This window comes from Bombina bombina, chromosome 12, assembly GCF_027579735.1.
Source record: "Bombina bombina isolate aBomBom1 chromosome 12, aBomBom1.pri, whole genome shotgun sequence".
In the NCBI taxonomy this organism is placed as follows: Eukaryota; Metazoa; Chordata; class Amphibia; order Anura; family Bombinatoridae; genus Bombina; species Bombina bombina.
This window is the reverse complement of record NC_069510.1, coordinates 42,698,050-42,719,885: the sequence shown is the minus strand read 5'-3', so window position 1 is coordinate 42,719,885 and position 21,836 is coordinate 42,698,050.

Genomic DNA, 21,836 nt, shown 5'->3' with positions numbered 1-21,836 from the left:
TCAGCCAATAGAATGCGAGGTCAATTTTATTGGCTGATCCAATCAGCCAATCGGATTGACCTTCAATCCGATTGGCTGATTAAATCAACCAATTGGAATTTTCCTACCTTAAATACGATTGGCTGATTGGATCAGCCAATAGAATGCGAGGTCAATTCTATTGGCTGATCCAATCAGCGAATCGGATTGAACTTCAATCCGATTGGCTGATTAAATCAACCAATCGGAATTTTCCTACCTTTATTCCGATTGACTGATAGAATCCTATCAGCCAATCGGAATTCGAGGGACGCCATCTTGGATGACGTCATTTAAAGGAACCGTCATTCTTCGTTAGGACATCGGAAGAAGAGGATGGCGCCACGTCGGCTGGATAGAAGATGGACCCGCTCTGATTGATTGAAGATAGAAGATGCCGCTTGGATGAAGACTTCTGCTGGATGGAGGACCTCTTCTGCCCCGATCGGATGAAGACTTCTGGCCGGAACAGAGGAAGACTTGTGCCGACCCGGAATGTCCTCTTTTGCCCCATCGGTGCCCGGCTGGCTGAAGATGGCTCAAGGTAGGGTGATCTTCAATGGGGTTGTTTTAGGTTTTTTTTAAGGGGGGATCGGGTGGGTTTTAGAGTAGGGGTGTGTGGGTGGTGGGTTGTAATGTTGGGGGGGTATTGTATTTGTTTTTTTTACAGGTAAAAGAGCTGATTACTTTGGGGCAATGCCCCGCAAAAAGCCCTTTTAAGGGCTGGTAAAAGAGCTGATTACTTTGTAATTTAGTTTAGGATAGGGAATTTTATTATTTTGGGGGGCTTTTTTATTTTATTAGGGGGCTTAGATTAGGTGTAATTAGATTAAAATTCTTGTAATATTTTTTTATTTGTTGTAATTTAGTTTTTGTTTTTTTTTGGAATATAGTTTAGTTTACTTAATTGTATTTTATGTTAGATAATTGTAGTTAATTTATTTAATTAATTTATTGATAGTGTAGTGTTAGGTGTATTTGTAACTTAGGTTAGGATTTATTTTACAGGTAAATTTGTAATTATTTTAACTAGGTAGCTATTAAATAGTTATTAACTATTTAATAGCTATTGTACCTAGTTAAAATAAATAAAAAGTTGCCTGTAAAATAAATATAAATCCTAAAATAGCTACAATGTAACTATTAGTTATATTGTAGCTATATTAGGGTTTATTTTATAGGTAAGTATTTAGTTTTAAATAGGATTAATTTATTTAATTACAGTAATTTTATTTAGATTTATTTAAATTATATTTAATTTAGGGGGGTTAGACTTAGGTTTAGGGGTTAATAACTTTATTATAGTAGCGGCGACGTTGGGGGCGGCAGATTAGGGGTTAATATTTTAGGTGGCGCCGATGTTAGGGAGGGCAGATTAGGGGTTAATAAAATGTATTATAGTGTTTGCGACATGGGAGTGCGGCGGTTTAGGGGTTAATACATTTATTATAGTGGCGACAATGTCCGGTCGGCAGATTAAGGGTTAATAATTGTAGGTAGGTGGCGGCGACGTTGGGGGCGGCAGATTAGGGGTTAATTAATATAATATAGGTGTCGGCGATGTTAGGGGCAGCAGATTAGGGGTTCATAGGGATAATGTAGGTGAAGGCGGTGTCCGGAGCGGCAGATTAGGGGTTAATAGTATAATGCAGGTGGCGACGATGTTAGGGGTGGCAGATTAGAGGTTAATAAGTGTAAGGTTAGGGGTGTTTAGACTCGGTGTTCATGTTAGGGTGTTAGGTGTAGACTTAGAAAGTGTTTCCCCATAGGAAACAATGGGGCTGCATTAAGAGCTGAACGCTGCTTTTTTGCAGGTGTTAGTTTTTTTTCAGCCAGCTCAGCCCCATTGTATCCTATGGGGAAATCGTGCACGAGCACGTTTTTCCAGCTTACCGCTACCGTAAACAACGCTGGTATTACAGGTAGAAGTGGAGCTAAATTTTGCTCAACTCTCACTTTTCTGAGGCTAACGCAGCCATTCAGAAAACTTGTAATACCAGTGTTGTTTAAAGTGAGCGCTGGAAAAAAAAGGAGCGTTAGCTCCGCAAGTTTTTATCGACAAAACTTGTAATCTAGCCAACTAAAATTACAAAAAATAAAATAACTACCATTACAAAAAATATAAATTATTCCTATTCTAAAACCCTTTAAAATAAAAAAAAACACCCCAAAATAAAAATGCCTAATCTAGAATAAACTACGAAGGGCCCTTAAAAGGGCCTTTTGGGGGCCCTTAAAAGGGTCTTTTGTAGGGCATTGCCCTAAAGTTAACAGCTCTTTTGCTACAAAAAACAAACACCCCCTAACAGTATACAACCCCCCACCCCCAAACTACCAGGGGCCCTTAAAAACAAAATTTATGCTTACCTGATCAATTTATTTCTCTTGTGGTGTATCCAGTCCACGGATTCATCCATTACTTGTGGGATATTCTCCTTCCCAACAGGAAGCTGTAAGAGGATCACCCACAGCAGAGCTGTCTATATAGCTCCTCCCCTAACTGCCACCTCCAGTCATTCGACCGAAGACAAGAGAAAAGAGAAACTATAGGGTGCAGTGGTGACTGTAGTTTAAAAATAAAAAAACAGAATTTATGCTTACCTGATAAATTACTTTCTCCAACGGTGTGTCCGGTCCACGGCGTCATCCTTACTTGTGGGATATTCTCTTCCCCAACAGGAAATGGCAAAGAGCCCAGCAAAGCTGGTCACATGATCCCTCCTAGGCTCCGCCTACCCCAGTCATTCGACCGACGTAAAGGAGGAATATGCATAGGAGAAATCATATGATACCGTGGTGACTGTAGTTAGAGAAAATAATTCATCAGACCTGATTAAAAAACCAGGGCGGGCCGTGGACCGGACACACCGTTGGAGAAAGTAATTTATCAGGTAAGCATAAATTCTGTTTTCTCCAACATAGGTGTGTCCGGTCCACGGCGTCATCCTTACTTGTGGGAACCAATACCAAAGCTTTAGGACACGGATGATGGGAGGGAGCAAATCAGGTCACCTAGATGGAAGGCACCACGGCTTGCAAAACCTTTCTCCCAAAAATAGCCTCAGAAGAAGCAAAAGTATCAAATTTGTAAAATTTGGTAAAAGTGTGCAGTGAAGACCAAGTCGCTGCCTTACATATCTGATCAACAGAAGCCTCGTTCTTGAAGGCCCATGTGGAAGCCACAGCCCTAGTGGAGTGAGCTGTGATTCTTTCAGGAGGCTGCCGTCCGGCAGTCTCATAAGCCAATCGGATGATGCTTTTAAGCCAAAAAGAGAGAGAGGTAGAAGTTGCTTTTTGACCTCTCCTTTTACCAGAATAAACAACAAACAAAGAAGATGTTTGTCTGAAATCCTTTGTAGCCTCTAAATAGAATTTTAGAGCACGAACTACATCCAAATTGTGTAACAAACGTTCCTTCTTTGAAACTGGATTCGGACACAAAGAAGGCACAACTATCTCCTGGTTAATGTTTTTGTTAGAAACAACCTTCGGAAGAAAACCAGGTTTAGTACGCAAAACCACCTTATCTGCATGGAACACCAGATAAGGAGGAGAACACTGCAGAGCAGATAACTCTGAAACTCTTCTAGCAGAAGAAATTGCAACCAAAAATAAAACTTTTCAAGATAGTAACTTAATATCTACGGAATGTAAGGGTTCAAACGGAACCCCTTGAAGAACTGAAAGAACTAAATTGAGACTCCAAGGAGGAGTCAAAGGTTTGTAAACAGGCTTGATTCTAACCAGAGCCTGAACAAAAGCTTGAACATCTGGAACACCCGCCAGCTTTTTGTGAAGTAAAACAGATAAAGCAGAAATCTGTCCCTTCAAAGAACTTGCAGATAATCCTTTCTCCAAACCCTCTTGTAGAAAGGATAGAATCTTAGGAATTTTAATCTTGTTCCATGGGAATCCTTTAGATTCACACCAACAGATATATTTTTTCCATATTTTATGGTAAATTTTCCTAGTTACAGGCTTTCTAGCCTGAATAAGAGTATCAATGACAGAATCTGAAAACCCACGCTTTGATAAAATCAAGCGTTCAATCTCCAAGCAGTCAGTTGGAGTGAAGCCAGATTCGGATGTTCGAATGGACCTTGAACAAGAAGGTCCTGTCTCAAAGGTAGCTTCCATGGTGGAGCCGATGACATATTCACCAGGTCTGCATACCAAGTTCTGCGTGGCCACGCAGGAGCTATCAAGATCACCGAAGCCCTCTCCTGATTGATCCTGGCTACCAGCCTGGGAATGAGAGGAAACGGTGGGAATACATAAGCTAGGTTGAAGGTCCAAGGTGCTACTAGTGCATCTACTAGAGTCGCCTTGGGATCCCTGGATCTGGACCCGTAGCAAGGAACCTTGAAGTTCTGACGAGACGCCATCAGGTCCATGTCTGGAATGCCCCATAATTGAGTTATTTGGGCAAAGATTTCCGGATGGAGTTCCCACTCCCCCGGATGGAATGTCTGACGACTCAGAAAATCCGCTTCCCAATTTTCCACTCCTGGGATGTGGATTGCAGACAAGTGGCAGGAGTGATTCTCCGCCCATTGAATTATTTTGGTCACTTCTTCCATCGCCAGGGAACTCCTTGTTCCCCCCTGATGGTTGATATATGCAACAGTCGTCATGTTGTCTGATTGAAACCTTATGAATTTGGCCTTTGCTAGTTGAGGCCAAGCTTTGAGAGCATTGAATATCGCTCTCAGTTCCAGAATGTTTATCGGGAGAAGAGATTCTTCCCGAGACCATAGACCCTGAGCTTTCAGGGGTTCCCAGACCGCGCCCCAGCCCACCAGACTGGCGTCGGTCGTGACAATGACCCACTCCGGTCTGCGGAAGCTCATTCCCTGTGACAGGTTGTCCAGGGTCAGACCAAAAAACTCTTAACCATCTCCGTGGAGATGTTGCCTGTGCAACGGCAAAGAGAATGACTGGGGTAGGCGGAGCCTAGGAGGGATCATGTGACCAGCTTTGCTGGGCTCTTTGCCATTTCCTGTTGGGGAAGAGAATATCCCACAAGTAAGGATGACGCCGTGGACCGGACACACCTATGTTGGAGAAACACCTGCCTTAAAATGACAGTGCGGGCCGTGGACTTGATACACCACAAGAGAAATAAATTTATCAGGTAAGCATAAATTTTGTTTTCTCTTGTAAGGTGTATCCAGTCCACGGATTCATCCATTACTTGTGGGATACCAATACCAAAGCTATAGGACACGGATGAAGGGAGGGACAAGGCAGGCGCTTAAACGGAAGGCACCACTGCCTGTAATACCTTTCTCCCAAAAATAGCCTCCGAAGAAGCAAAAGTATCAAATTTGAAGAATTTAGAAAAAGTATGAAGCGAAGACCAAGTCGCCGCCTTACAAATCTGTTCAACAGAAGCCTCATTTTTAAAAGCCCATGTGGAAGCCACCGCTCTAGTGGAATGAGCTGTAATTCTTTCAGGAGGCTGCTGGCCAGCAGTCTCATAAGCTAAGCGGATTATACTTCTTAACCAAAAAGAAAGATAAGTTGCTGAAGCCTTTTGGCCTTTCCTCTGTCCAGAGTAGACAACAAACAATGCAGATGTTTGACGAAAATCTTTAGTAGCTTGTAAATAAAACTTTAAAGCACGAACCACGTCAAGATTGTGTAAAAGACATTCTTTCTTTGAAGAAGGATTAGGACACAGTGACAGAACAACAATCTCCTGATTGATATTCTTATTAGATACCACCTTAGGAAGAAACCCAGGTTTGGTACGCAAAACTACCTTATCTGCATGGAAGATCAGATAAGGGGAATCACACTGCAAGGCAGATAACTCTGAAACTCTTCGAGCAGTAGAGATAGCTACCAGAAACAGAACTTTCCAAGATAAAAGCTTGATATCTATGGAATGCAGAGGTTCAAACGGAACCCCTTGAAGAACTTTAAGAACTAAATTTAAACTCCAAGGCGGAGCAACAGGTTTAAACACAGGCTTGATTCTAACTAAAGCCTGACAAAACACCTGAACGTCTGGAACATCCCCCAGATGCTTGTGCAAAAGAATAGACAGAGCAGAAATCTGTCCCTTTAAGGAACTAGCTGACAATGCCTTCTCCAATCCATCTTGGAGAAAAAATAATATCCTGGGAATCCTGACTTTACTCCATGAGTAACCCTTGGAGTCACACCAATGAAGATATTTACACCATATCTTATGATAGATTTTCCTGTTGACAGGCTTTCGAGCCTGAATTAAGGTATCAATGACCGACTCGGAGAAACCATGTTTTGATAAAATCAAGCGTTCAATCTCCAAGCAGTCAGACGCAGAGAAATTAGATTTGGATGGTTGAAAGGACCCTGAAGTAGAAGGTCCTGCCTCAGCGGTAGAGTCCATGGTGGAAGGGATGACATGTCCACCAGATCTGCATACCAAGTCCTGCATGGCCATGCAGGTGCTATCAAAATCACCGAAGCTCTCTCCTGCTTGATCTTGGCAATCAGACGAGGGAGCAGAGGAAACGGTGGAAACACATAAGCCAGGTTGAAAGACCAAGGCGCTGCTAGAGCATCTATCAGCGCTGCCTTGGGATCCCTGGACCTGGATCCGTAACAAGGGAGCTTGGCGTTCTGACGAGACGCCATGAGATCCAGTTCTGGTTTGGCCCAAAGTTGAATCAACTGTGCAAACACCTCCGGATGGAGTTCCCTTCTAATTTCTGCCTGAGGTAAAAAAACAGTACAACGCCAGCACCGTTTAAAAATAACAAACTTTTAATTGAAGATAAACTACACTAATTCACCACATCTCTCTAGCTACTTCCCTTGTCGAGAGCTGCAAGAGAATGACTGGAGGTGGGTGGCAGTTAGGGGAGGAGCTATATAGACAGCTCTGCTGTGGGTGATCCTCTTGCAGCTTCCTGTTGGGAAGGAGAATATCCCACAAGTAATGGATGAATCCGTGGACTGGAAACACCTTACAAGAGAGAGGGCCTTTTGTAGGGCATTGCCCTAAAGTTAACAGCTCTTTTGCTACAAAAACAAACAAACACCCCCTAACAGTATACAAACCCCCATCCCCACACCCACAAAATAAAAATAAAGTAAAACCTAATCTACCCATTGCCCTGAAAAGGCATTTGTATGGGCATTACCCTTAAAAGGACATTTAGCTCTTTTTCCTGCCATAACAAACAAATTATCAAAAATAATAAAAAAATATTCCTATTCTAATACCATTTAAAAAAAAAAAACCCAAAATAAAAAACCTAATCTAGAATAAACTACCAATGGCCCTTAAAAGAGCCTTTTGTAGGGCATTGCCCTAAAGATATCAGCTCTTTTTCTGAAAAAATAAATAAATAAATAAATAAATACAAAGACCCACTAACATTACAAACCCCCACCCCACCCCCAAACCCACAAAATAAAAAAACTATCTAAAACACCTAAGCTACCCATTGCCCTGAAAAGGGCATTTGTATGGGCATTGCCCTTAAAGGGACAGTCTACACCCGTAATAACCGTCGCTTATACTTTCTATCTAGTGCTGATAGTTCTAACTCACCCCACTTCAGTTACAATAGCGATTCACCAACGGAGTTATTCATATACCAAACTCACTTTATCTTCGTTGGAAATGGCCGCCATGCTCCTCCTACTATTACATCATCAAGCCTCTCTATTGAAACCATCCAATACAAAATAGATCCCAGATGGAAAAACATGATCGCGCTTTCGTCGATTCGCGCATGCGCACCCATTTCGGAACTGAAAAACCGGAACGAAAATTTCATGTAAATTTGCACACGTATATGTATTTTTACAGTACAAGCTATATCTATTGTAAGTATAGAGTTTACTTACACTTTCTCTTGTTATTTCTATCTTCTATTCACTATTTCAAAAATAAAAATAGTTTTTTTGGCAATGGGTCTTTATTATTTATTTCAAAATTGATATCAGCGCAACTTATGTTTTTTGCACTAATAAGCATCGCTCACAATTGTCATTAAAGGCATATCGCTATCAATCTAATATCAAGATGTCATATCTATCTAATAATTTATTGTTAGATGATTAGTATGCAATTTATAATCCAAAAGTTTTAAAATATTGCTCTTATAACATCTCAATGTGTGTCTCTGTTTAAACTCATTTTAATTTATTTATATATGTTTTGTAGGGTCATATTGTTAATATTATTGTTACCTTTGGACAATCATAGATAACACAAAGCTAATGAACGTGTATTTCTGGTGTGCCAGTTATGATGTTCTAACCAGTGACGTGCAGTGACGTCAGAGGCTGGTGAGGCTGAGGCAGTGGCTAGGATATGCCTTCATTCTTTAGATATCCTTTGTTGAAGAAATAGCAATGCACATGGGTGAGCCAATCACATGAGGTATCTATGTGCAGCCACCAATCAACATCTATATTTAGATGTGATTTTCAACAAAGGATATCAAAAGAATGAAGAAAATTAGATATTAGATGTAAATTGGAAAGTTATTTAAAATTGCATGCTCTGTCTAAATCATGAAATAAAACATACGGGTTTCATGTCCCTTTAAATGGTGTCTTGGAAAACTGGTCAACTTGGTAAACATCTGATTTTAGTCTAAAGGATTGTAACAGAAACTATTGCCAGATAAGAGAGACACAGAGGGTTAGAGAGAGAAAGAGAAAGAGACACAATCACACACAGAGGGTTAGAGAGAGAGACACAATCACAGAGGGTTAGAGAGACACATAAGGGATGAGAGAGTCAGAGGGGGAGGACGAGAGACAGAGAGAGAAAGAGACCATGGGGGAGAACAACACATAAGGAGAGAGACAGAGGGAGTGGGAGAGACAGGGAGAGAGATGGAGAGAGAGGGATAGAGAAACAGACGGATAGAGAAAGAGAGATGAATAGAGAGAGAGAGAGGAGAGAGACACACAAGGGGGGGGGGAAGAGGGACCACTGAAAGGGGGAGACACCACTGAATGTTTTAGTAATATTTTAAGTGTCTATCAAATGCTAATAGTCTAAAATCTATTTTAAATATCTGAAACAAAACAGCACATATAAATGGGAGCATTAATAAATTATTACTTGTTGTCCAACATACACCTAAGGAATCACTGGTTTAAATTAAATACTATAGCTACAGGAGACAGAGGCGAGAGAGAGAGACAGAGGGGGGAGAGAGAGAGAGGGGGGAGGGAGAGAGAGACAGAGGGGGGAGAGAGATAGAGACAGAGAGAGACAGAGGGGAGAGAGACAGAGGGGAGAGAGAGAGAGACAGAGGGGAGAGAGAGAGAGAGACAGAGGGGAAAGACAGAGGTTCACACCATTGAAAAGAACAATACAGGTGTCAAACTGTAGAAAGTGTTTTTTCAGCTATAGTCTTGCTTTATAAAGTGACAGTCAGTATCTCCATATCACACTGCAGAGTATCTTCATTTTCAGGGATCAGCCACCAACAGGAAGTTCTGTTGTAATAGTTTTAGCAGATGATGCTTTATTTGTTTTTGACTGGTGTGCTTCCCTCTGGTCTGTTCCCTTTACCCCTTCTTTATCCAAACAGTAAAAGCAGCACATATTATTATTATTATTATTATTATTATTATTAGTTTCTTTTTATAGACATATCCTTTTTTAATGAAAAAACTCAAGAATATGTTTTTAGTACACACACACACACACACACACACACATATATATATATATATATATATATATATATATATATATATATATATTTGCAAAGCTAAGACTTTTGTGGTTATTTATAAATGTAAAATATATTTTAATGGTGGACACAATTACATAAATAATGTCAGTGAATAAATAAATGGGATTATGTGAAAATTAAGCTGCAATGTTTTTCAAATTAAAAACGTATTGTAGAGTTTGCAATTAAAAAAGGCACATTTATAAAAAAACAACAACTTGTAATAATAAAAATAATAATATTAGCATCATTTCAAGGATCAAATTAAGAAATGCTTCATATAAGTGTTTATATAATTATCCATTAGGCACACACATACTTGCTTTGTAAACTAAAAAATATATTGCAGAGTTTTGTATTACAAAAACTTATAAGTGCATCAAATTAAGAACTGCTACACAAAAACAGATTAGTTGTTATATAATGATCCATATGCTATCACAGCACTCACATAGGCACTATCTGCACTTTGTCTGCAGCACATTCCTCAGTCATCCAGTCAGTGATATATTACTAAACTAGTATATATTATTAAATATACTGTCAGTCTGTGTCTCTGTGACCCTCTCCCTCATACAGACTTCACCTATATCAATGCTGGAAAGGAATCTGATTATACAGTTACACTGCAGCCGGCCACACTCATATATATTAAACATTATAATATTAATATTAGTCCACTCATATATGTTAACCAAGAACAGTCATGGATATGATCTGTTAACGTTTGTCACCCATAATTTTGGGTGACAAACGTTAGCAGATCACATACCATGACTGTTCTTGGTTAACTTATGAGTGGATTAATATTGGTTCCTCAATTATCTTGTTTGTTTTAAACATTACTGCCGCCATAACACTAATTTTAGAGTGCCACGAAACATGAAAACCTGGCACCAGCACAAACAAGAGGCAACAAGACTGTCAGAGAAAAATTATTGTTTGCTGAAGGGAGGGTGAAAGCATTGTAGGAATCTTAGAGATCTCCATCCTTAATGATGCTTGGAAGAAATCCAGCAAATCACTAGATTAACACATTCTGTGTGCCAACTAAGTATCTGTATCCAGTTAGTGGACGTTTCACCAAAGCTCTGAGCTACCAACCGTTAAACATTGCAATTCAATGCACTAGCTGTTCTAGGGTGCTGCAGACTGTTCTGAGACTAGGCCTAAGTTACTAACCTGAGCTGATGTGATGTCCAGCTCCACTACACCCCATGTGGCTCAGGCTCCTCCACTCCTCCTCTGCTCGGTTGGCTCCGTCCTCCTGTAGAAGTGAAGTCTTAGTCTTCTCCTTTACTCCAGAGTCCACCCTGGCTGACGCCACCACTCACTGCAACTGCAGCATGCCACTGACTGAGTGTGAGCACACACACACTGGCTGCAGGTGACATCAGCAGCAGCACACAGCACAGTCCTCCCGGCCTCCTCCTCCAGCCAGGTCCCAGGGCCAGGACAACTCGGGCTTGTTCGCCTCCTACAACGCAGCTGCTGATGAGTCAGTGACAGGGACCCCAGTGCCGCACGGCCACGCACTTGCAAGCAGCAGCTCAGCTCTTCTCCCTCCCTCCTATTCTTCCCGCCTGAACACAACAGAGAAACAGCCCGGCGCGAGTCGCGACGTCACATGACCCAGTACCACACGTCACTGACTCTGTCAATCAGCAGACATGCCTCCCTGCAGTGCTTTGCTGATTGGCTGAGTGGATTGAGCTCATCATGGAGGCTGTTTTAAGAACCGCCTCCATTGGAGCTACTATCAGTGCCCTGCAAGCCACCAGTGGGTGGCGCAGCTCTTAGTGAGCAACGAATTGTTGTTTTGGATCAGTGTTGTGCAATTAATGGAGAGCAGCGGTCAGGCTCACTGCCTCCTAATTGCGCAACAATGGAGGATGCGCTATGTGAATTTTTGGCTGCAGTGCAACTGTAAATAAAATAATTAAATATGCAGTGGGTAAAATCACCATAGGGGGGGTGGGGGGGTACCCTTGGTGTGGGGGTGGTAGTGGCAAAAAAAAAAATATATATATATTTTTTTTAATAAATATTTTTTAAATCTTTTTTTCCCTTTTTCCTGATTGGACAGGGGAGGCACTGCCTCCCCTGCCTCCTATGACTGCAAGTCCCTGGTTCTAACAGGTATGTCAGTTAAAATAAATGAAATAAGGGTGTAGTTTGCATACGCTTTGATACCAGTTAAAGTTATACTCTACCCCAAAAAAAACTTTTATGATTCTGAAATTTAATATAATTTTAAACTATTTTCCAAATCTCTCTTATAAAAAATGTTGCTTTGTTCTCTTTGTATGCTTATGTGAAAGCTAAACCTATGAGGTTCATATCAGAATATCTAAGCCCTTGAAGTGCGCCTATTCTATCAGTGCATTTTGACACTTTTTCACCACTAGACAGTGTTATTTCATGTGTGTCATATAGATAACAGTTTGCTCACGCACGTGTAGATCAAGGTATCAAGCTATGGTAATTTAAAATATATGTTTGTTAAAAGAAATGAAATAACTGCTCAGTTTGCATAGTCTTATATACAAGTTAAACACAAATGTAAAATGTGTATTGATATAACTGTGTTGGTAATGCAAAACTATTAAATAGGTACTAAATCTAATATCTATCGATTTAAACCATTACAATTTTGTTGTTGAATGTCCGTTTAAATGTACATTCTACATCTGAAATTATATTTTTTAAAGGGACAGTCTACCACAGATTTTTTATGATTTTTGAAGATACATAATCCCTTTAATAGCCTTTCACCCTTTTTGCAGAACCAACAGTTATATTAATATAATTTTAAAGAGACATTCAACACCAGAATTTTTAGTGTTTTAAAAGATAGGTAATCCCTTTATTACCCATTCCCCAATTTTGCATAAACAACACATTTAAATGAAAATACTTTTAACCTCTGTGATTATCTTGTATCTGAGCCTCTGAAAAATGCCAGTTTATTTCAGTTCTTTTGACAGACTTGCATTGTAGCCAATCAGTGCTGACTTATGTGCAACTCTACCGACATGAGCACAATGTTATCTATATGTTGAAAAATTGAAAAAAATTGCATTCAGATTAGAGACGGCCTTCAAGGGCTAAGAAATTAGCATATGAACTTCCTAGGTTCAGCTTTCAAATAAGAATACCAAGAGAACAAAGCAAAATTGCTAATAAAAGTATATTTCAAAATTTTTTACAATGACATTCCCTATCTGAATCTTTAAAGATTATTTTAAAGATTCAGATTTTAAAGATTTATTATAGTGTCCCTTTAACCTCTCTGATTATATTTTATCATTAGCCTCTGCAAACTGCACCTGTATTGCAGTGCATTTGACATAATTTCATTGTAGCCAATCAGTGCCTGTTCCAACATAAATTCATGTGCACAAGCACAGTGTTATCTATATGAAACACACAAACTAACACCCTCTAGTGTTGAAAAACTGTAAAAATGCATTCTGTAAAGAGTTGGCCTTCAAGGTCTAAGAAATTAGCATATGGACCTCCTAGGTTAAGCTTTCAAATAAGAATACCAAGAGAACAAAGCAAAATTGGTGATAAAAGTAAATTTGAAAATTGTTTAAAACTACATTCCATATCTGAATCATGAAAGTTTGTTTCGGACTAGACTGTCCCTTTAACCTCGCCTTACTTTTGTATTCATGAACTTCACACATTCCTAAAGACTCTCTCTCCCCCTTGCAACTCATCACAAAAACAGTCTCACTACTGCAAATCCACATCTCATCTAATGTCATTCTCTCTATTGCTCATACTAGCTGCTTGCAACATCTCCCCTACTCCTGGTCACCCACATTTTCCTTTTCCTGCACACCCATGTGTGCCCTTCAATAGACTTCAAAAACAAAACTCTGGTAACCCTAATCTCATTCCTCTTGCATCTAAAGCCACCACCCCCCTTCATTTGCGCACTTTGGAACTCTCGCTCTGTTTGAAACAAGCTCACTTCTATCCATGGCCTCTTTATCTCCCATTCTCTCTTATCTATATGAAACACATGAAATAACACCCGCTAGTGGAGAAAAACTTTTTAAAATTCATCCTGAAAAGAGGTGGCCTTCAAGGTTTAATAAATTAGCATATGAAGCACCTAGGTTAAGATTTTAAAAAAGAATAACAAGAGAACAAAGCAAAATTGTTGCTAAAAATAAATTATATAATTTTCTTAAATTACATGCTCTATCATAATCATCAGAGATCAATTTTTTTGGGCCTAGACTGTCCCTTTAAGAAAATTGAGAATACGTTTATTACACATTCACTATAAAGTTCTTGTTCTTTTCAAATATTTAAAAATTAAATTTTAATATAAAATTTTTCAATGTAATATAATTTTTATTTTTTTAACTTTAATCTATCAAGTACAATGGATAGCCAGGAATCTAATCAACGGCGTATGTTGTATGACTTAGATATCCAAGAAGTAGAAAGGATGGTAAGTAAAAATTACTATATTTCTTATATCCATTTAATTCTATCTAATTTTTTTTTTTTTTTAATATTTGTAAAAGAGTCCTAAAAAGTATATATATTGTCAATAATTTTAACAGACATCATTCATGTTTTAATTTTAGAAATGTCATTTACATTTACCAATTTTAATTATATAAATTAATTTTTTATTTCTTTGTATTTTTAAGATCAGTAGTAATACAATAATGATTTTCATGTCCGCAAAACATTCATAAATGTGTATAGATTAAATTTTCCAATCTATTACTTGTTAATGCATTTTCTATTACCTTCTTTTCCTATCTACTAAAATTAATTTGGATGTACATCTTAATATATTTTTTCTTATTTAATATTATAATAGTCCTTTTAATAAAGTTTATTTAAAACTATATTTTTGTGAAAGAGAGAAGAGATGAATGAAAGGAGGCGAAACAGGCATGCTACTTTTATGGGTAATATGTCACATAGTTGGGATCCAATAAGGCCATCAACAGAAAATAATTCTACTCAAGATACAGAGACATCATCTGAAATTGGAACCCCTACCGAAAATGAAAGAATCGGAAAAACTCGATGGTGTACATGTGGACACTGCAAAATCAGGTTGCAGCCTGTCGGAACCTTCTGTCTCAGTCATTCCATTCAGTGGTTATGTGCATGGAAGTTTTAGGTCTCATGACTGCAGCATTGGACGCGATTTCCTTTGCTCGTTTTCACGAGACCTCCCCAGCTTTGTATGCTGAAACAATGGTGCAGGGATTATGCAAATATATCACAATTAATATCCTTAAATCCCAATGTTTGATACTCTGACTTGGTGGTTAAATCACCAGCGTTTAGTTCAAGGGGCTTCTTTTGTTCGTCCAACCTGGACTGTGATCACAACAGATGCAAGTCTTCAGGTTGGGGAGCTTTTTGGGGATCTCTGACAGCACAAGAGGCGATTATCAATCAATATTATTTTAGAACTCCGTGCAGTTTCAGAGTTCTTCAGTTCTGGCCTCTGTTGAAGAAAGAACTGTTCATTTGTTTTCAGACAGACAATATCACAACTGTGGCATATGTCAATCATCAGGGTGGGACTCTCAGTCCCCAAGCTATGAAAGAAGTATCTCGGATACTTGCTTGGGCGGAATCCAGCTCCTGTCTAATTTCTGCAGTTCATATCCCAGGTGTAGACAATTGTGAGGCGGATTATCTCAGCCCTCACTTTACATCCGGGGAGTGGTCTTTCCATCCAGATGTGTTGTCTCAGCTTGTCCAGATGTGGGGTCTTCCAGAGATAGATCTGATGGCCTCTCATCTAAACAAGAGACTTCCCAGATACCTGTCCAGGGATTTTCAGGTGGATGCATTGACACTTCCTTGGTGTTATCAACCTGCTTATATTTTCCCGCTTCTAGTTCTCCCAAGAGTGATCTCCAAAATCATCATGGAACAATCGTTTGTGTTGCTGATGGCTCCTGCATGGCCTCATAGATGTTGGTATGCGGATCTTGTTCGGATGTCCAGTTGCCAACCTTGGCCACTTCCATTAAGGCCGGACTTACTGTCTCAAGGTCTGTTTTTCCATCAGGATCTCAAATCTTTAAATGTGAAGGTGTGGAAATTGAACGCCTAGTGCTAAGTCATAGAGGTTTCTCTGACTCAGTGATTACTTTGTTACAAGCCTGTAAATCTGTCTCTAGAAAGATTTGTTATCAAGTTTGGAAGACTTACATTTCATGGTGCTCTTCTCATAAATTTTCTTGGCATTCTTTTAGAATTCCTAGAATTTTACAGTTTCTTCAGGATGGTTTGGATAAGATTGTGTCTGCAAGTTCCTTGAAGGGACAAATCTCTGCTCTTTCTGTTTTATTTCACAGAAAGATTGCTAAGCTTCCTGATATTCATTGTTTTGTACAGGTTTTGGTTCATATCAAGCCTGTCATTAAATCAATCTCTCCTGAGTTTTAATTTGGTTTTGAAGGCTTTTCAGGCTCTTCCGTTTGAGCCTATGCAGGACATTAAACTACTTTCTTGGATAGTGTTGTTCCTTTTGGCCATCTCTTCTACTAGAAGAGTTTCTGAGTTATAAGCTTTCTTATGAATCTCCTTTTCTAATATTTCATCAGGAGAAGGTGGTTTTGCGGACTTCTAAATTTTTTTCCTAAGGTTGTGAATTCTAACATTAATAGAGAAATTGTTGTCCCTTCTTTGTATCCTAATCCTAAATTCTTTGGAAAGATCCTTACATTCTTTGGATGTGGTGAAAGCTTTGAAATATTATATTGAAACTAAGATTTCAGGAAGACTTCTAGTCTATTTGTTATATTTCTCTTGTAAGATGTATAGAGTCCACGGATTCATCCTTACTTGTGGGATATTCTCCTCCCCTATAGGAAGTGGCAGAGAGCATCCACAGCAGAGCTGCCTATATAGCTCCCCCCTTAGCTCCACCCCCTGTCATTCTCTCTGCCTGCTTAACTGCTAGGAAGGGCAAAGAGGAGTGTGGTGACAAAAATGTTAGGTTTTTATTTTCTCAAGCAAGTTTATTTTTAAATGGTACCGGGGTGTACTATTTACTTTCTGGCAGAAAAGGGATGAAGATTTCTGCAAGGAGGATGAGCTTAGCATTTTGTAACTAAGATCCACTGATGTTCTCACAAGGGCTGAAGAGTACAGGAAAACTTCAATTGGAGGAACAGTTTGCAGGCTAAACTGCATTAAGGTATGTTCAGTCTATTTTTTTCTAGACAGACTGTTATTTCTAGAAAAGGCTAGCAATATCCCCATGAGGGAAGGGTAAGCTGTATTCAGACACTTGGATAGGAATTTCAGCTTGCATGAAGGGCTCATTAGTTACTGGTGACACTGTTTGGTAAAAACGTTTTTGTTTATTCAGTGAATGATGCAATAATAATGTTTTTTGAAGGGACTAAAGGTCATTGTGGCTTGTTTTTGAGTTTTCTAACCCACATGGTTAATTTAGAGACACTCTAGTGTTTGTCTGTTAGGCCTCAAAACATTGAGTGAGGTGGGAGGTGCCTATTTTCGTGCCTCAGTTGTGCAGTTTTCCTCTGAGACTTCTAACTGCTTCTCCAGAGGTTCCTGTCTTGTTTGAGGGCTGTAAAAGTTTTTTTCCCCCACAAATTGTTCTGAAGGGCAGGTAGGAGCCACAGCAGAACTGTGGCAAAGTGCTGAAAGTCTTTTTTACTGGCTTTGATGTTTTTTCAATCCGGTTTTGCCATTAAGGGGTTAATTGTTTATTTGCATAGCTGTGCAACGTTACTAAGGCTATATGATGCTACTGTAACAATTTTGTTATGTTTCCTGCTTTTTTACACTGTTTTGCAGAATTTGTGCAGCTTTTTTTCTCTTAAAGGCACAGTACCGTTTTATTTCTAAGTGTTATTTATTTTGATTACAGTGTTTTCCAAGCTTGCTTGTTACATTACTAGCCTGTTTAACATGTCTGACACCAAGGAAAATCCTTGTTCAATATGTTTGGAAGCCATTGTGCTACCCCCTCTTAGAATGTGTCCCAATTGTACTAATATGTCTATAAACTATAAAGAACATATATTAGCACTTAAAAATAGAGCAATAGATGATTCTCAGAAGTAAATGAGGGTTTAGCATCTAGCTCTCCCCAAGTGTCACAACCAGTAATGCCCGCACAAGTTACGCCAAGTACCTCTAGTGCGTCAAATTCATTTATTTTACAAGACATGGCCACAGTTATGAATACAATCCTCAGAGGTTTTATCCTGACTACCTGGTTTTTAAGGAAAGCGGGACAGCTCTTGGTTAAGGAAAAATGCTGAGCAGTCTGACGCTTTAGTAGCCGTATCTGATATGCCCTCACAATGCTCTGAGGTAGGGGTGAGGCATTTGTTATCTGAGGGAGAAATTTCTGATTCAGGAAAGACGCTTCCTCAGACAGATTCTGATATGACTGCCTTTAAATTTAAGCTTGAACACCTCCCCTTATTGCTCAGGGAGGTATTAGCGGCTCTAGATGATTGTGACCCTATAGTGGTCCCAGAGAAATTGTGTAAGATGGATAAATACTTAGAGGTTCCTGTTTACACTGATGTTTTTTTCCAGTCCCTAAGAGGATTGTGAATATTATTGCTCAGGAGTGGGATAGACCAGGTATTTCATTCATTCCCCTCCTGTTTTTAAGAAAATGTTTCCCATATCTGACACCATGCGGGACTCGTGGCAGACAGTTCCTAAGGTGGAGGGAGCTATTTCTACTCTGTCTAAGCGTACAACTATACCTATTGAAGTCAGTTGTGCTTTCAAAGATCCTGTGGATAAAAAATTAGAGGGTCTCCTGAAGAAAATTTTTGTTCATCAAGGTTTTCTTCTTCAACCTATTACGTGCATTGTTCCTGCAACTACTGCAGCTGCTTTCTGGTTTGAGGCTGTAGAAGAGGCTCTTCAGATGGACACTCCATTAGAAGAAATTTTGGACAGAATTAAGGCCCTTAAATTGGCTAATTCTTTTATTACAGATGCCGCTTTTCAACTGGCTAAATTAGCGGCAAAGAATTAAGGTTTCGCCATTTTAGCACGCAGGGCATTATGGCTTAAATCCTGGTCTGTTGATGTGTGATCTAAAACTAAACTTTTGAACATCTCTTTCAAAGGAAAGACCCTATTCGGGCCTGAACTGAAAGATTATTTCAGACAGCACTGGAGGGAAAGGTCATGCCCTCCCTCAGGATAGATCAAATAAGATGAGGACCAAACAAAATAATTTTCGTTCCTTTTGGAATTTCAAGAGTGGTCCCGCTTCAGCTTCCTCTGCTGCAAAGCAAGAGGGGAATTTTGCCCAATCCAAGTCAGTCTGGAGACCTAACCAGGCTTGGAACAAAGGTAAACAGGCCAAGAAGCCTGCAGCTGCCTCTAAGACAGCATGAAGGGGTAGCCCCCGATCCAGGACCGGGTCTAGTAGGGGGCGGACTCTCTCTCTTTGCTCAGGCTTGGGCAAAAGATGTTCACAATCCCTGGGTTTTAGAAATTGTGTCCCAGGGATATTTTCTGGAATTCAAACGCTTGATTCCAAGGGGGACTTTTCACATTTCTCGATTGTCTGTCTGTAAACAGACAAAGAGGGAGGCGTTCTTACGCTGTGTAGAAGACCTACATACGATGGTGGTGATCCGCCCAGTCCCAAAAGAGGAACAAGGGCTAGGTTTTTACTCAAACCTGTTTGTGGTTTCCAAAAAAGAGGGAACTTTCAGACCAATCTTGGATCTCAACATTCTAAACAAGTTCCTCAAAATTCCATCATTCAAGATGGAGACTATTCGGTCTATTCTACCTCTGATCCAGGAGGGTCAATATATGACCACCGTGGACTTAAAGGATGTGTTTCTACACATCCCTATTCACAGAATTTTCACAAAGGTGCTTGGGTCCCTTCTGGCGGTTCTACGACCACGGGGCATAGCAGTGGCGCCTTATCTAGGCAACATCTTATTTCAGGCGTCAACTTTCCAGCTATCCAAGTCTTACATGGACATTTTGTTGGCTTTTCTGAGATCTCACGGGTGGACGGTGAACATAAAAAAGTTCTCTCTTCCCTCTTAGAAGAGTTTCCTTCCTAGGGACTCTGATAGACTCGGTATAAATGAAAATATTTCTGATGGCGGTCAGAAAATCAAAGCTCTTAACCACTTGCCAAGCTATTCATTCCATTCCTCGGCCATCAGTGGCTCAGTATATGGAGGTAATCGGACTCATGGTAGCGGCAATGGACAGTTCCTTTTGCCCGCCTACACCTCAGACCACTACATCTATGCATGCTCAAACAGTGGAATGGGGATTATGCAGATTTGTCTCCTCAACTGCATCTGGACCAGGAGACCAGAGATTCTCTTCTCTGGTGGTTGTCTCAGGACCACCTGTCTCAGGGAATGTGTTTCCGCAGGCCAGAGTGGCTCATTGTAACAGATACCAGCCTGCTAGGCTGGGATGCAGTCTGGAACTCCCTGAAATCACAGGGCTTATGGTCTCGGGAGGAATCTCTTCTCCCGATAAATATTCTAGAACTGAGAGCGATATTCAATGCGCTTCAGGCGTGGCCTCAGCTTGCTGCGGCCAAATTCATCAGGTTTCAGTCAGACAACATCACGACTGTAGCTTATATCAATCATCAAGGAGGAACACAGAGTTCTCTAGCGATGATGGAGGTAACCAAAATAATCCGATGGGCAGAGGATCACTCTTGCCATCTCTCAGCAATCCACATCCCAGGAATAGAGAACTGGGAGGCGGATTTCCTAAGTCGTTAGACTTTTCATCTGGGGGAGTGGGAACTCCATCCGGAGGTATTTGCCCAGCTGTAATACCAGGACTCTATTAAGAATTGGGAATTAGGTTCAAGTTCCACTCAGTCTCACAAAATAGCGGAATTAGTAAAATAATCCCTGTTCTGCTCATAGACTGAGGGCCCAAAAGGGAATAGCAGCAATGTGTTGCAGAGATTGCAAACTGTCTCTTTAAATATTTGTGCTTTGAGCTGTAACCACTCCAAATAGCAAGGTATAACAAACACTCCCAGTGTAGCAAAGTTATCAACAGACAGGATAAAATAAATCAATCACACTCAATATTGCAGATTATTTGTATTCCAGTTAATATGGATATCAGAAACAATGGTGCAGTCTCTTTATAAACAGATGCAGCAAGTTCAGGATTAATTACAGGAATGTCTAGAGAATGCAGGCAATATATAAATCAAGTCTTGCAAGGCAAATGTGCAGAGTTTTAGAAAACAAGTTTAAAGTAATCTCACCCCAGGAGTTGCAGTTCGTTTGGCAGCTACAGTGTGATGAGAGACAGAGAGAGGTGCTGTGAAATCCGTTTCTGTGTAACAGCTTGCAGACTGAGTCAGGAAGTGCTGGAGAGCAGGAGGAGGTGCCAGTAAGGAAGGTAAGACTTACAATTCCAGCAGGGTATCCAGGAATATGCCTGTGAAAGGAGAGGTAAAGATTACCTTAACAGAAGCTCTTACTTCAGACTGCCAGGGCAGAGAGAGCTTAATGCTGCAGCAGTAGTAGTTTTCCAGGTTACAGCTGACAAAGGAGAGATGGTAAATTAAGTGGAGGCTTAGCTGAACTACTTAGACAGTAGTTAATATGATCCAGGTATCAGAAGACAATACTAAGCAAAGAGAGGTTGGGGGAGGAGACTTTTATAGGGTTCAGATACAGGATTTAAAGGGATATACATGACACCAGCTGATTCAGCTATGGGGCACACCAGAATTGGATCTGATGGCGTCCCGTCAGAATGCCAAACTTTCTCGTTACGGGTACAGGTCCCGGGATCCCAAGGCGGTACTGATAGATGCTCTAGCAGTGCCTTGGTCCTTCAATCTGGCCTATGTATTTCCTCTCCTTCTACGTCTGGTTGCCATAATAAAGCAGGAGAGCTTTGGTGATTCTGATAGCACCTGCATGGCCACGCAGGACTTGGTATGCAGACCTAGTGGACATTTCCTCGGTTCTACCATGGACTCTGCCAATGAGGCCGGACCTTCTAATCCAAGGTCTGTTCACGCATCCAAATCTAATTTCTCTGCGTCTGACTGCTTGGAGATTGAACGTCTGATTCTATCAAAGCGTGGTT